Source organism: Furipterus horrens, unplaced genomic scaffold (assembly GCF_987537825.1).
Source record: "Furipterus horrens unplaced genomic scaffold, mFurHor1.1.pri manual_scaffold_3, whole genome shotgun sequence".
Taxonomy (NCBI): Eukaryota; Metazoa; Chordata; class Mammalia; order Chiroptera; family Furipteridae; genus Furipterus; species Furipterus horrens.
The window spans coordinates 169,163,357-169,175,608 of record NW_028327173.1 but is presented as its reverse complement, the minus strand read 5'-3'; the positions used below and the strand labels follow the sequence as shown (position 1 = coordinate 169,175,608).

Here is a 12,252-nt window from a genome sequence, read left to right as displayed (position 1 = left end):
AGCTGGCTTGAGAGAGAGAGAGAGAGAGAGAGAGAGAGAGAGAGAGAGAGAGAGAGAGAGACATCATGCACAAGAGGTCCTAGGCCATTTAAGGTGAGACCTCAAACTGGCACAGAGTTAATTCTGCCATATTCTCTTCATCAGAGAAAGTCACAAGGCCAGTAGAGATTCAAAGGGAAGGTAAACAGGTCTTCCTCCTGCTGGGAGAAGCCTCATTTAGGTTCAGGTAGGAAGAAATTGTTGACAACTGCCTTTGGAGAAAATGTATCATCCTACCTCATGGGATGTTAGGAAGGGGTCCCAGAAGGACATGGCACCTGGGCATATTGGTTCAGGATAGACAAGATTTCCCCATTTCAGACAGACTGGGTTCCATCCTGCCTGGGCTACATTCTACATATGAGACCCTGGGAAGGTAGACACTGCCCCTCCTCCCCTTGAGCCTCTAAGGCTCAGGAATACTGATTTCACAAGGTATAGTGAAGATTCAGGGGAGTAAGAATGGGACCAATCTGAGAGGTGACATGCTTCCTCAGATCATTCTCTCAGTACATAGTGACATGGTTTTGGAACCCAGAGAGACAGGTTCCAAAGGTCATGACTTCCCAAGCTGTCAAGGCCTATCCTAGAGGAGCTCCAGAAATTGGTCATTTGTAAGGCTAGGAATATCTCTGCTGACACACAAGTACTAATTATCGTTCTTCTAGGGAAAAACTGTTAAGGTAGGTCTGGGTTTCCATGTGGAGGATGAGCAAAAGCCCCTTGAGAAGGTCAGAATGAAGGCAGGGAGGTGGCGCTGAAGTGCAAAGGGTGGACCAAACATGCAGGACTTGGCACCTGATTAGATGGGCAAAATTAAACAACAAAGGTCAACTCTGCCTGTCTCAGCTGGGTCAAGCTGCTATAACAAAGTATCCTAGACCGGGGACTTAAAAACAACAAAAATTTACTTCTTGCAGTTTTAGAGGCTGAAAGTCTGAGATCAGGATTCTGGTGGCCGTCTTCTGGGTGGCAGATTGTCAGCCTCTTGATGTATCCCTATATGGCAGAAAGAGAGCCAGAGAGCTCTCTGGAACCTCTTTTCTAAGGGCACTAATCCCATTCAGGAGGGCTCCACCACCATGACGCAATCGCCTCCCAAAGGCTAATACTCCCCTCCTAATAACTATTACAGTGGGGGAGTTAGGATTTCAACATATGAATTTTGAGAGGACATGAACATTCAGTCCATTGCACTCCCTCACAAATGATCAACTTTCAGGGGGCTCCCATTGCCCACTTAGAGGCCCCAAGCTCTTGAGCCTGGCATTCAGGATTTGCCACCATCAGGCTCATCTCTCACATTGCGCTCCATGTACTGGCCATATGGGTGAAATCCCCCAAACATACCTCATGGTAGTACACCTCCACATCTGCCTGTGACACCTTACTCTTCCTTCAAGATTCAGCTCTCTATTACTATTTTATGACTCAATCCCTGATCTCACAGCTCAGAATTCATTGTTCCTCCTCTGCTTTGGGCAGACCTCCTGCAGAGCCCTTATCACCTACAACCTACAGTCAAATTGTCTGTATACATGTCTGCATCTGCCATCAGCTGCCATAATAATGTCACAAAACAACCCAGCCTCAGTGGCAAACATTGATATAGCTTACAAGTTTGTAGGGTTCACTTAATCTGGGCTGGTGTTTCTTGCTAGGATGCAAGAGGTGACTTGGCTCGGGGCCACATGTCTAGTCATTCAGCAAGCTGGCTGGCATGTTCTCATGACAATGGCAGAAGAGAAAGAGCAAAAAGGGAGAAGTGTGAGTGCTTTGTCAAGCCTCTGCTTGCACCAAGTCTGCTAACATCCTATCAGCCAAAGCAAATCATGGAGCTGAGGCCAGAGCCAAGGACTGGGAGAACATTCTACCCTGGGTAGGAGGGCACTGCAGAGTTGCTGGGAAAGGCTGCGGATACAGAGAGGGATAAAGAATTATAGGGCCATGATGTAGCTGACTTTCCACAATACCCATCTTCTCCACTAGACCATGCGTTCATTCCTCAAGAGCTAATTTATTTTCTCTTGGCTAAAAGTTCTGTCCCATGTTGGTTGGAATTTGGTAGGAGAAGAAGGGCCAGGGAACTCAGCCATTCCTATCTCTGGGACCTTGAGAAAACATTAATTTCTGTTCAAAGTCTCAGTTTCCTCATTTGGGAAAAAGGAAGAGAGAAGCCTGCCCTCCTGTGACACAGAATTAGGGGGAAACAGCTGCAATCTGAGCTCTGCCCAGTTTCCTCGTCTGTAAAGTGGAGATACAGTGGGTCCACCCTGTAGGTCCCGTAGGGACATGGCAAGGATCCAGTGAGTCAACTTCAAGGGCTTAAGGATACTGCTAGACACAATGCAAGTATTGGCCTTCGGGAGGAGCTGGCCCTTGTCATGCCCTGTCACAATACCTCACTCTTTCTCTTCTTAGCATTTGTTAAATGTTGCAATTCTGTACTGATGTGTGGGGCTGTTTGCTTCAGGGTTTTCTCCCCCATGTGACATGAAAGCTCCAGGAGGACAGGCAGCATGCTCAGCACTGTATCCCCAGTGCTTGGCACAAAGGAGGCGCCCGTGAAGTATTTACGAAACAGCTGTTGGTGTGCATGCACTGATGGATGAGAGGAAGGATGAGGGAGGGCATGGATGGAGACCCAGCTGGAGTTTTAACAGGGGTAAAAAAGGCTTCGTTATCTTTAGCCAGAGTGGCCTCTTTCAAGGTCCACTACCAATTTCAATTTCTTTCTGTCCAGAAATCTTAAGTGGACAGGGAACCTGCTCCAGCTACTCCCAGACTCTGTGCCAGGGAAATAGAGCCTTCTCCTCAGAGTTAATCATGGAGAGCAGCAGCCCGCTCTGCATTCCCATTCCTTGGAGCCCTGAAGCCTAAGGTCTCCCCACAGTGGGAGCTGACCGCATAACCAAACCCACTGAACACACCCCCTACCCCTCACAACACCCACAACACCCCTCATGGAGCTGACATGGCTGCCATTCTCATTTCACAGAGGAGAAAACTGAGGTTGCTAAGTGACCGAGCAAGTCAGTTCTGTACCCCACAGAAATAGCCAAGTAACCAGCTTAGAGCACCGCAGGTGAACAGACGCGGAGCAGAACCAAAGCATGGGGATTCACTGCCCTTAATGAGCCTTCACTTCACTCCAGAAGGGCCAGCAGAGATGGTCTCAGCCCCAGGTTCTTCCCTTAAGAGTCATGTCAGCTACAGAAAAGTTCACTCAAAATAGATTGAAGACATGAACAGAATACCAGAAACCATGAAATACATAGGAAGCAAGCTCCTTGACATCAGTCTTAACAATATTTTTGTGTGTTTGATTCCAAGAGCAGTGAAACAAAAGCAAAAATAAACAAATGGGCTACATCAACCTAAAAAGGCTCCGCACAGCAAAGGAAACCATCGACAAAACAAAAAGGCAACCCACCAAATGAGAAAAGATATTTTCAAATTACATATCTAATCAGGAATTAATATCCAAAAATATATAAATAACTCATGCAACTCAACAACAATAACAAAAAGACTACTGATTTAAAAAATGGGCAGAGAATCTGAATAAACATTTTTCTAAAGCAGACATAAAGACGGCAATAGGCACATGAAAAGATGTTCAACATCACTAATCATCAGGGAAAAGCAAATCAAAGCCACAATGAGTTATCATTTCACATCTGTTAGAGTGGCTATTATCAAGAAGACATGAAACAACAAGTGTGGAAGAGGACGTGGAGAAAAGGGAAACTTTGTGCCCTGCTGATTAGAATGTAAATTAATATAATCATTATGGGAAATAGTATGGAGGTTCCTCAAAAAATTAAGAATTGAACTACCATATGATCCAGTAATTCCAGTTCTGGGTATTTATCTGAAGAAAATAAAAACACTTGAAAAAATATATGCACCCTTATATTCATTGAAGCATTATTTACAGTAGGCAAGATATGGAAACAACCTAGGTACCCATTGATTGATGAATGGACAAAGAAGATACGGTATATATCGTCGGCAGCCGTCCGTCTCGAGAGACGATGGTGTAGCTTCTTCAGAGTCTATCTGCACCGCCAAGAATGGCTGTGCAGTCCGACTCGGGAGTGACATGGTATCTGTCTCCTCCCGTGTTGAATCGACATCTTGCGATGACGCTGAAGCTACAGAGCCTGGGCAGGGTAATATGGAGGGTCTGCTGTTGCCCATGCAGCAGACCCCCCCTCTCTTCGCAGCTGAAGGGTCCAAGGGAAAGACGGAGTCGATACAGCTTGGGTTCAGGTGCGCCGCAGGAGTTGCCGGTGTTGACTACAACGTCAAACCGCCTTAGGGACTCCGGCTCCGGATTTTCTGTCGGGGTTTACTCCCTTAGCCTTTCCCCTGAAGAGGTATGCCGCAAGGCAGCGGAGGTTTTTTGGAGTCAGAGTTTTCCTTCTCTGATACGGTATATATACACAATGGAATACTATTCAGACATCAAAAAAAGATAAAACCTTGCCATTTCAGACAATATGGATGGACCTTGAGGGTATTGTGCTAAGTGAAATAAGCCAGATGGAGAAAGACAAATACTATATGATCTTACTTGTATGTAGAATCTAAAAACCAAATAAAACAAAAACAAATTCACAGATGTAGACAACAGATCAGTGGTTACCAGAATGAGAGTGGAGTGGAGAGAGGGCAACTGGGTAAAGGACGTCAATTGTATGGTGATGGATAGAAACTAGAATTTTGGTGGTGAGCATAATGTATTATATATAGATGTGAATTATAATGTTGTTCACCTGAAACTTATATAATGTTATAAACCGATGTTACTATAATTTTTTCTTAAAGTCACACCAGCAGCATCCAAAGTGCCCACCCCAGACCATCACTCAAGCCCAGAGGTGCTATACTCATGAAGCCAGCCGACTAGCCATCCACGGGGGCTATCTTGGTTATTTTTGCCAACCACCGTGGTGATGAGTAGTTATTACTTAGGTCTTGGATTATTTAGAAATGGGAACTGAGAATTTAATCAATGTCATTTGAGAGTAACAGTGACCTGCCTCTGAGTCTTGTCCTGAACATTTTTTGCACCCCCACCCACTCACCTTCTAGGTGAGGCTCATTATTTCCATTAGGCAAATGGAAATCTGAGGATGGAGATATAAAATTACTGACCCAAAGTTACCCAACTAGGCAGCGATAGAAGCTGGAGTATCTTAATTGGCAGTGGCTTTGGAATCATTTCTCACTCATTTCTGCAAACTTAGTTGCTTGGTTTGCCCAGGGGAGGGGGAAGAACAGGAGGTTGTTCCCATTCAATGGAATTCTTCTTCTTCAAAGATTTTTCATAAAGCTTTCAAAATACTAGATATGTCCAGAAAAAGTCTACCCATTGTTAATATAAGGAGAATGCTTTGTGTGACATCAATGTAACCTGGCAGCCAAGGAGGGTGGACTGGAATGCACATGCATGAACAACGACACCTTCACTGTACTAGTCAGTGGTGGCAGTAGACACCGCTGAGTGAGCATGTTGTTCTGTGTGGCCATCACATTCAAAATTACTGAGATAGTAAAGCAACAAATCCACATCAAATTTTGCGTTAAGCTTGAACATTCCTCCGTGAAAACTATTTGGATGATTCAGAAGGCCGCAGCTATGGGCAACTGGTGATTGGCAGCTTCATCAAGACAGTGTGCCTGCTCATGCAATCGTGTCTCGTTAAGAGTTTTTTTGCGAAACATCAGATCACCCAGGTGACTCAGCCCCCCCTACAGCCCAGACTTTGTGCCCTGCAACTTCTGGCTTTTCCCAAAACTAAAATCACCTCTGAAAAAGAAGAGATCTGACCATCAGTGAGATTCAGGAAAATATGACTGGACAGCTGATAGCAACTGGGAAAACTGTGTGAGGTGCCGAGGTGCCTAATTTGAAAGGGTCTGAAGTGTCATTGTCCTATGTACATGTTCCTTGTATGTTGTATCTTCTTCGATCAATGTCTCTCTCTTTCATATTACATAGCTGGACACCCTCCGGCCAGACCTCATGTGTGGTCACATCAGGAGGAAGGTAGAACGGCTCCTTGGTGGAAGTCCAGCTCACACAGGAGTTTAGGTCTCCTCTCTAAAGGCCCCTGGCCTTTCCTCCCATCCTCTGGTATTAGGGAGCCCACCCCCTCTGAGGTCACTCCTCCATTCTGGCGGAGCACACTGGACTTGCCCTCCCTGTGGCTCCCAGGCACTGTCCTAAGGGGGGAGACAAAAATGTTCTCCACAGGGCAGTGGCCTCCAATATGTCTTATTTTCCAAGGCTAGTTGCCTCTCTCCTCCCAGGGAGATCATATGTGCTCACGTAATGGAGCTGTGGTTTCCACTCAGTCTCTGAAGCCAAACTCCATGGAGTTTCAAATATCTCCAAGGCCTCCGAGAAGGAAGGCTACTGAGCATGTCTGGGGAAAGGGCTGCATCTGGTCTGCGTTAACCAGTAGCTGCCACTGCCTTGAACCATATCGGGGAGCGGGGTTGGACCAGGGAGCCTCAAGGGAGGACCCTGTAGGAGAGGGCTCAGCTCCCCGGTAGCCTTCCTCCACTGGTCCCAGCCCTGCCCTTAGGACCACAAGGTTGAGAAGGCCCTTCGAGATATTCAGGCCAGATTTCTTAGGTGGAAGCTGGAGCGAGGTGGCATAGGCACTTGCGTGGCAGGACCACGATGTACTCAGGGCTTCTTACACCAACCAAGAGATCTTTCCACTGCCCCATGCCAGATGCTTAAAACGTGGCAAGTCCAGAGCAGGGCCTTCTCCCAGGAGGGGGACACTGTGCAGCCTCCTTGTCTGTCCCTCACGCTGCCTCAAGATGGCACAGACAGGCGGCTGCTGGCCGTCAGCCCAGGAGGAAGCAGAAACTGGCACTAGGAGCTCACATGACTTTGAGGTGAGGTGGGGAAAGCACCAACACTGCAGGAAGAAATGATTCACAGAAGACTTGAGTTCCCAAGCCAAGAACAGAAAGAGGGTTTCTCAAAACACATGCTCTTCTGACTTGCAAAACTCCCTCCAACCCCAGGCCCAGCTTCGCACATTGGGTTCAGCACACACTGAGGGAGCTTCTGGCCCGAGGCTGGTCCTCCTGCCACCGGGCCTTTGTGTTATCCTGGTGGGCTCTCACACCAGTGACATTTCATGGAGGAAGGCACTGGGCCTCCCCTCTCTGGGTGCGGACCCTGTGCTGGGTTGAGGGGAGCCTGGCCACTTCTCTCCACTTCTGAGCCTGATACATGGCATGCAGAGCCCCCTCCTGGGGTATGCTGGCCCTTCTTCCTTGTGCACCCCAAGACCTTTGTCCTGGGACTCCACCTGGGGTCCAGCTTGGCAAGGGGCAGGCAGCAGAATGGTTATAATCTGATTTTGCTGTGTGCTTGTTCCTTGGCCTCCTAGAAGCCTTCACAGCAAAGTATTATATAAACAAGAGAGAAGGGAGTATATTTTAAGAACTGAGTCTTCTCTCACTTTCGTAAGCACACTCCAAAAAGAAAAAAAAAGGAGAGGAAGAAAGAAAGAGAGAATGAAGAAGGAAGGAAGGAAGAAAGGAAGGAAGGAAGGAAGGAAGGAAGGAAGGAAGGAAGGAAGGAAGGAAGGAAAGAAGGAAAGAAGGAAAAAGAAAGGAAAGGAAAGGAAAGGAAAGGAAAAGAAAGGAAAAAAGGAAGGAAAGGACAGGAAAAGAAAGGAGAGGGAAGGAAGGGAAGGAAAGGAGAGGGAAGGGAGGGGAAGGGAAAGGAAGGGAAGACAGGGAAGGGAAGGGAAGGAAAAATGCAAACCTCCCCAAACTCATGAAAGCAGAGAATAGAGACCCAGGGAATCAGGAAATCTTGGCGATATGCAGTTTGCATATGGGGAGTACAGAATGATGTGGGCTCCCTGCTCCACCACAAGAAAGTTCTCAAGGCAGATGAGATGACCCAACCTAACAGTAATTCTGGCTATATATTTTTTATTTTCCCCATTATGCTTCTGAACAAAATTAGGAATTTTGAGAAAGTTAGCAAAGTTAGGAAAGTAAATTGCCAATACTCCCATCATTATATTGCAATCAAACATGCACACACATACACACATCCATGCCCACACACAATCATATATATATAATTCAGTATATTCCTTTTTCCACTCTGCAACAGATGAACAGACCTGCTATCTTTGTTATTGATCTCTAGTTTTATTTCTTTGTGATATGAGAGCATACTTTGTATGACTCCTGTTCTTTCTAATTTGTTATGGTGGTTTATATGGCCCAGTATGTGTTCTACCTTGGTGAATGTTCCAGGTGAACTTGAAAAGAAATGTGCATTTTGCTGTTGTTGGATGATGTATTCTATCAATTAGATCCAGTTTATTGATGGAGTTATTTAGTTCAATTATGTTCTTACTAATTTTCTGCCTGCTGGGTCTGTCAGTTACTGGTAGAAGAGTGTTGGAATCTCCAAATAGTGGTTCGGTCCATTTCTTCTTGCAGTTCTATCAGTGTTTGGCCTCATGTACTTTGTGTTCTCTTGTTTGGTGAATACACGTGAAGAGTTGTTATAACTTCTTGGAAACCTCATCCCTTTATCATGTAATACTCCACTTCATCCCTGATAATTTTACTTGTTTTGAAGTCTGCTTTTCCTGAAATTAGTGTAGCTACTCCAGCTTTCTGATTAGTGTTAGCATGGTTTATCTTTCTCCATCTCTTTAATCTATCTGTCTCTTTATTTTTAAAGTGGACTTCTTATAGGCAACAGATAGTTAAGTCTTTTTTTATTTTAAATCTCTCTAATATTCTGTTTTTTAATTGGCTTATGTACACCAGTCACATTTAAGGTGATTACTAATATAGTTTGATGACTATCTATGTTTGTAACTGTTCTTTATATGTTTCACTTTTCCTGCCTCATCTGGTTTTATATGATTCTGTTTTCTCCCCTTTCTTAGTGTATCAGATAAGTTTCTTTAAAAATTCTTTACTTGTTGCTCTGGAGTTTGCAGTATATACATTTACAACTAATCTAAGTTCACTTAACAATTTTTTTTAACTTATTAATTTTAGAAAGAGAGGAAGGGAAGGGAGAGCCATTAAGGGAGAGACACAGAGAGAGATTTGTTGTTTCACATATTTCTGTATTCATTGGTTGATTCTTGTGTGTGCCCTGACCAGGGATCAAACCAGCAACCTTGGCATATCGGGACAGTTCTCCAACCAACTGAGCTATATGGCCAGGGCCTAAGTCCACATTCAATAACAGCAGATCATATTGTGGTACCTTGTAGCAGTGTATTCACAATTCCTCCTTCCCACACCTTATAACATTGCTGGTATTCATTTCACTTACCTACATGATATAACCATCCAATACATTTTTAGTTATATTTTTGCTGCTATTATTTTGAGGAAAGTTACCTGTTAGCTCAATTAAGAATAAAAGATTTTATTTTATCTTTATTATTCCTCCTCTGATACCCATCCTTTCTTTATGTACATCCAAATTTCTGGCCTACATCATTTTCTTTCTCTCCAAAGGACTCCTTTTAACATTTCTTGGAAGGCAGGCCTACTGGTAACAAATTCTCTTAATTTTTGTTTTTCTGAGAAAGTCTTTATTTTACTTTCAACTATAATTTGGCTAGACACAGAATTCTAGGTTGGTGGGTACTTTAATTTCAATACTTTAAAATTGTTACTCCGTTTTCTTCTTTGCATTGTTTCCAATGGGAAGTCTGATATAATTCTTATCCTTCTTGCTCTGTAGGTAAAACGTATTTTTCCTCTGGTTTCTTTCTCTCTCTCTCTCTCTCTCTCTCTCTCTCTCTCTCTCTCTCTCTCTCTCTCTCATTTTTTTTAATAGAGAACCCACAATTCAGTTTTATTCAGAGCAAAGAAAAAAGAAACTTTTAGATCATACTGAAAGAAACTCAGCCACAGGTTTGGAGTCTGTACTCAAACTACACATGCAGTAAGGACAATACTCTGCTAATACAATTGATTTGCTACTGCACTTGTCTACTGTTTGTCTAATATTAACAATTATAAGCAGAGCAGTGCAACTAGTATTTAGAACAATCCTTACAGTGTTATAGTATCAGGCACAACATTCCACTTCTCTTCACACCACTGGTTCTCTTTGTGTACCTGGGTTTTCTTTTCTTTGGTAAAGTCATTTTTGATGTTGAAGGTCTTAGGAATCTCTTCAGGAGTTTTATTCTTGATCATATTGGCAACAGTTTTGCATGTACTATCAAGCAAACCTTTGGTGTCTAAAGAGTTTGCAGCCAGAATAAGTTCAAAAAGTGTTCCTTGGTCAACTTTCAGAAATTCTTGGTCCCGTACAGGGATATCATCTGTTTGTTTTTCTTTGTTCTCATCATCCTCAGGAGAAGGAGGGTCATCCTTGTGGTAGGTGCACCCCTGAATGACCTTTTTAAATCTTACTGCATTAAGATTTGGTAGAGGAACTGGGTCATCATTGCCTTCATCATTCATTCCCAAATCTTTTAACATGATCGTGATAGTCACAGATTGGTTGGCAATTTCAACATCAACTTCAAATAGCTCTGCATCAGAACTCTGCTACTTAATTGAAGGCAGAGTGCTCAGTCTCTGAGAGAGAGCAGCCAGAGGCTCACAAAAGCAGAGTAGTGTCAGCAGACAGAACAGAAAAAGGCAGAGACCAAGGCCACTTACAGCTCCTCTGGCTTCGTTCAAAATTTTCTTTGTCTTTGCTTTTCTGCAGTTTAAACATAATGTGCTTAGGTGTGGGTATTTTTGTATTTATCCTGCTCGGGATTCTATGAGCTTCCTAGATCTATGCTTTGGTGTCTGTCATTGGTTTGGGAAAACTCCGAGCCATTATTTCTTCTGCTTCTTTCTTTTTCTTCTTCCTCTGGTAGTTCCATTACATGTTATACTTTTTGTAATTGTCCCACACTTTTTAGATATTCTTTTCCCACCACCCCATTCTTTTTTCTCTTTGCATTTCAGTTTGGGAAGTTCCCACTGGTATATCTTTATACTCACTGAGTCTTTCCTTGGCCATGCCCAGTCTACTGATGAGCCCATCAAAAACATTCTTTGTTTTTTTGTTACAGTATTTTTTATTTCTCACAATTCCTTTTGATTTTTTCTTAAAGTTCTCATCTGTCTGCTTATATGATCTATGTGATTTTGCATATTACCTACATTTTCCCATTGGAATATTAATCATAGTTATTTTGTTTTATTTTTTTAAGAAAATTTTTGTGATTTTATTGTATCATGAGGCATTGAAACAGCTGAACAAATTAATATTTGGACATCTGGAGAGTGAGGCAGCTGCTTTCTCCTTCATTTCTTTGGGTTACTAAAGCAACTCATCAGTAGATTAAAAAAGAAAAAGACAACCTTTTGCGTTACTGAAGTCTTTCCAAGGCTTGCACTGGTACAACACAAACTTCTCCTGTCAGATGTAATTAATCTAGTGTCCAAACATCACGTACAACACCCAGGTAGCAGCAGCTCACCGCGCCCACTCCCACTGCAACCCTGCGCAGTTGTGTGTGATATTTGGAGCATCTGGAGGTGTGTGAACAGTATTGGGAAGAGGTGGGAAGAGGAAACAGTATGAGTGCCTGGCTGGGAGGTCAGCCGAAGTTGTGCAGGGCAAGCCTGAACATGCCATTGGTGCAAACCCAAGTATCATCAATGTTTTTTAATAAGAACACTTGGTGGAACTCTGTGATGGGGTCTTCATCGGTCCTAAGCTGGCCCCAACCATGCTGATGATGCAGCTATCCGGCATGGGCTGATGGTCCTGTGTTGTGATGCTGTGCTGGATTTTCTGGAACAAAATGCTAGACAACTTCTCCACAACAGCGGTTCTCCCATGGAATTTCTGTCATTCCCATTTAAGGCACGATGCATCAATGTAAATTGTGTTATCAAATAACCAGTAGTAATGTTGAATGAAGCTGGATCCGTTCTGCTCCCAAATTGGCTTGTCTCCCATTCTGGAGCATCACCTCACCTCATTGAGACCCAAGGAACTGGCATGATGGTGGCGGCAGCGGTGGCAACCCAATGCAGTTTCTAATCATAGTCATTTTAAATTGCTGCTTAATTCTGAAAAATCTTTGTGATATATGAGTCTGGTTTTAATGACTTCTTTCTCTTTTCAGACTGCTTTATCTTGTCTTTTTGCATGTCTTTTAGTTTTCT

General features: G+C 43.6%; 2 pseudogenes; both read right to left on the bottom strand.

Moving 5' to 3' along the window:
• Positions 1 to 10,125: 10,125 nt before the first annotated feature.
• LOC150016684 (S-phase kinase-associated protein 1 pseudogene) lies at positions 10,126 to 11,095 on the bottom strand (annotated as a pseudogene).
• A 583-nt stretch (positions 11,096 to 11,678) lies between these two features.
• LOC150016683 (nuclear transport factor 2 pseudogene) lies at positions 11,679 to 12,043 on the bottom strand (annotated as a pseudogene).
• Positions 12,044 to 12,252: the final 209 nt, after the last annotated feature.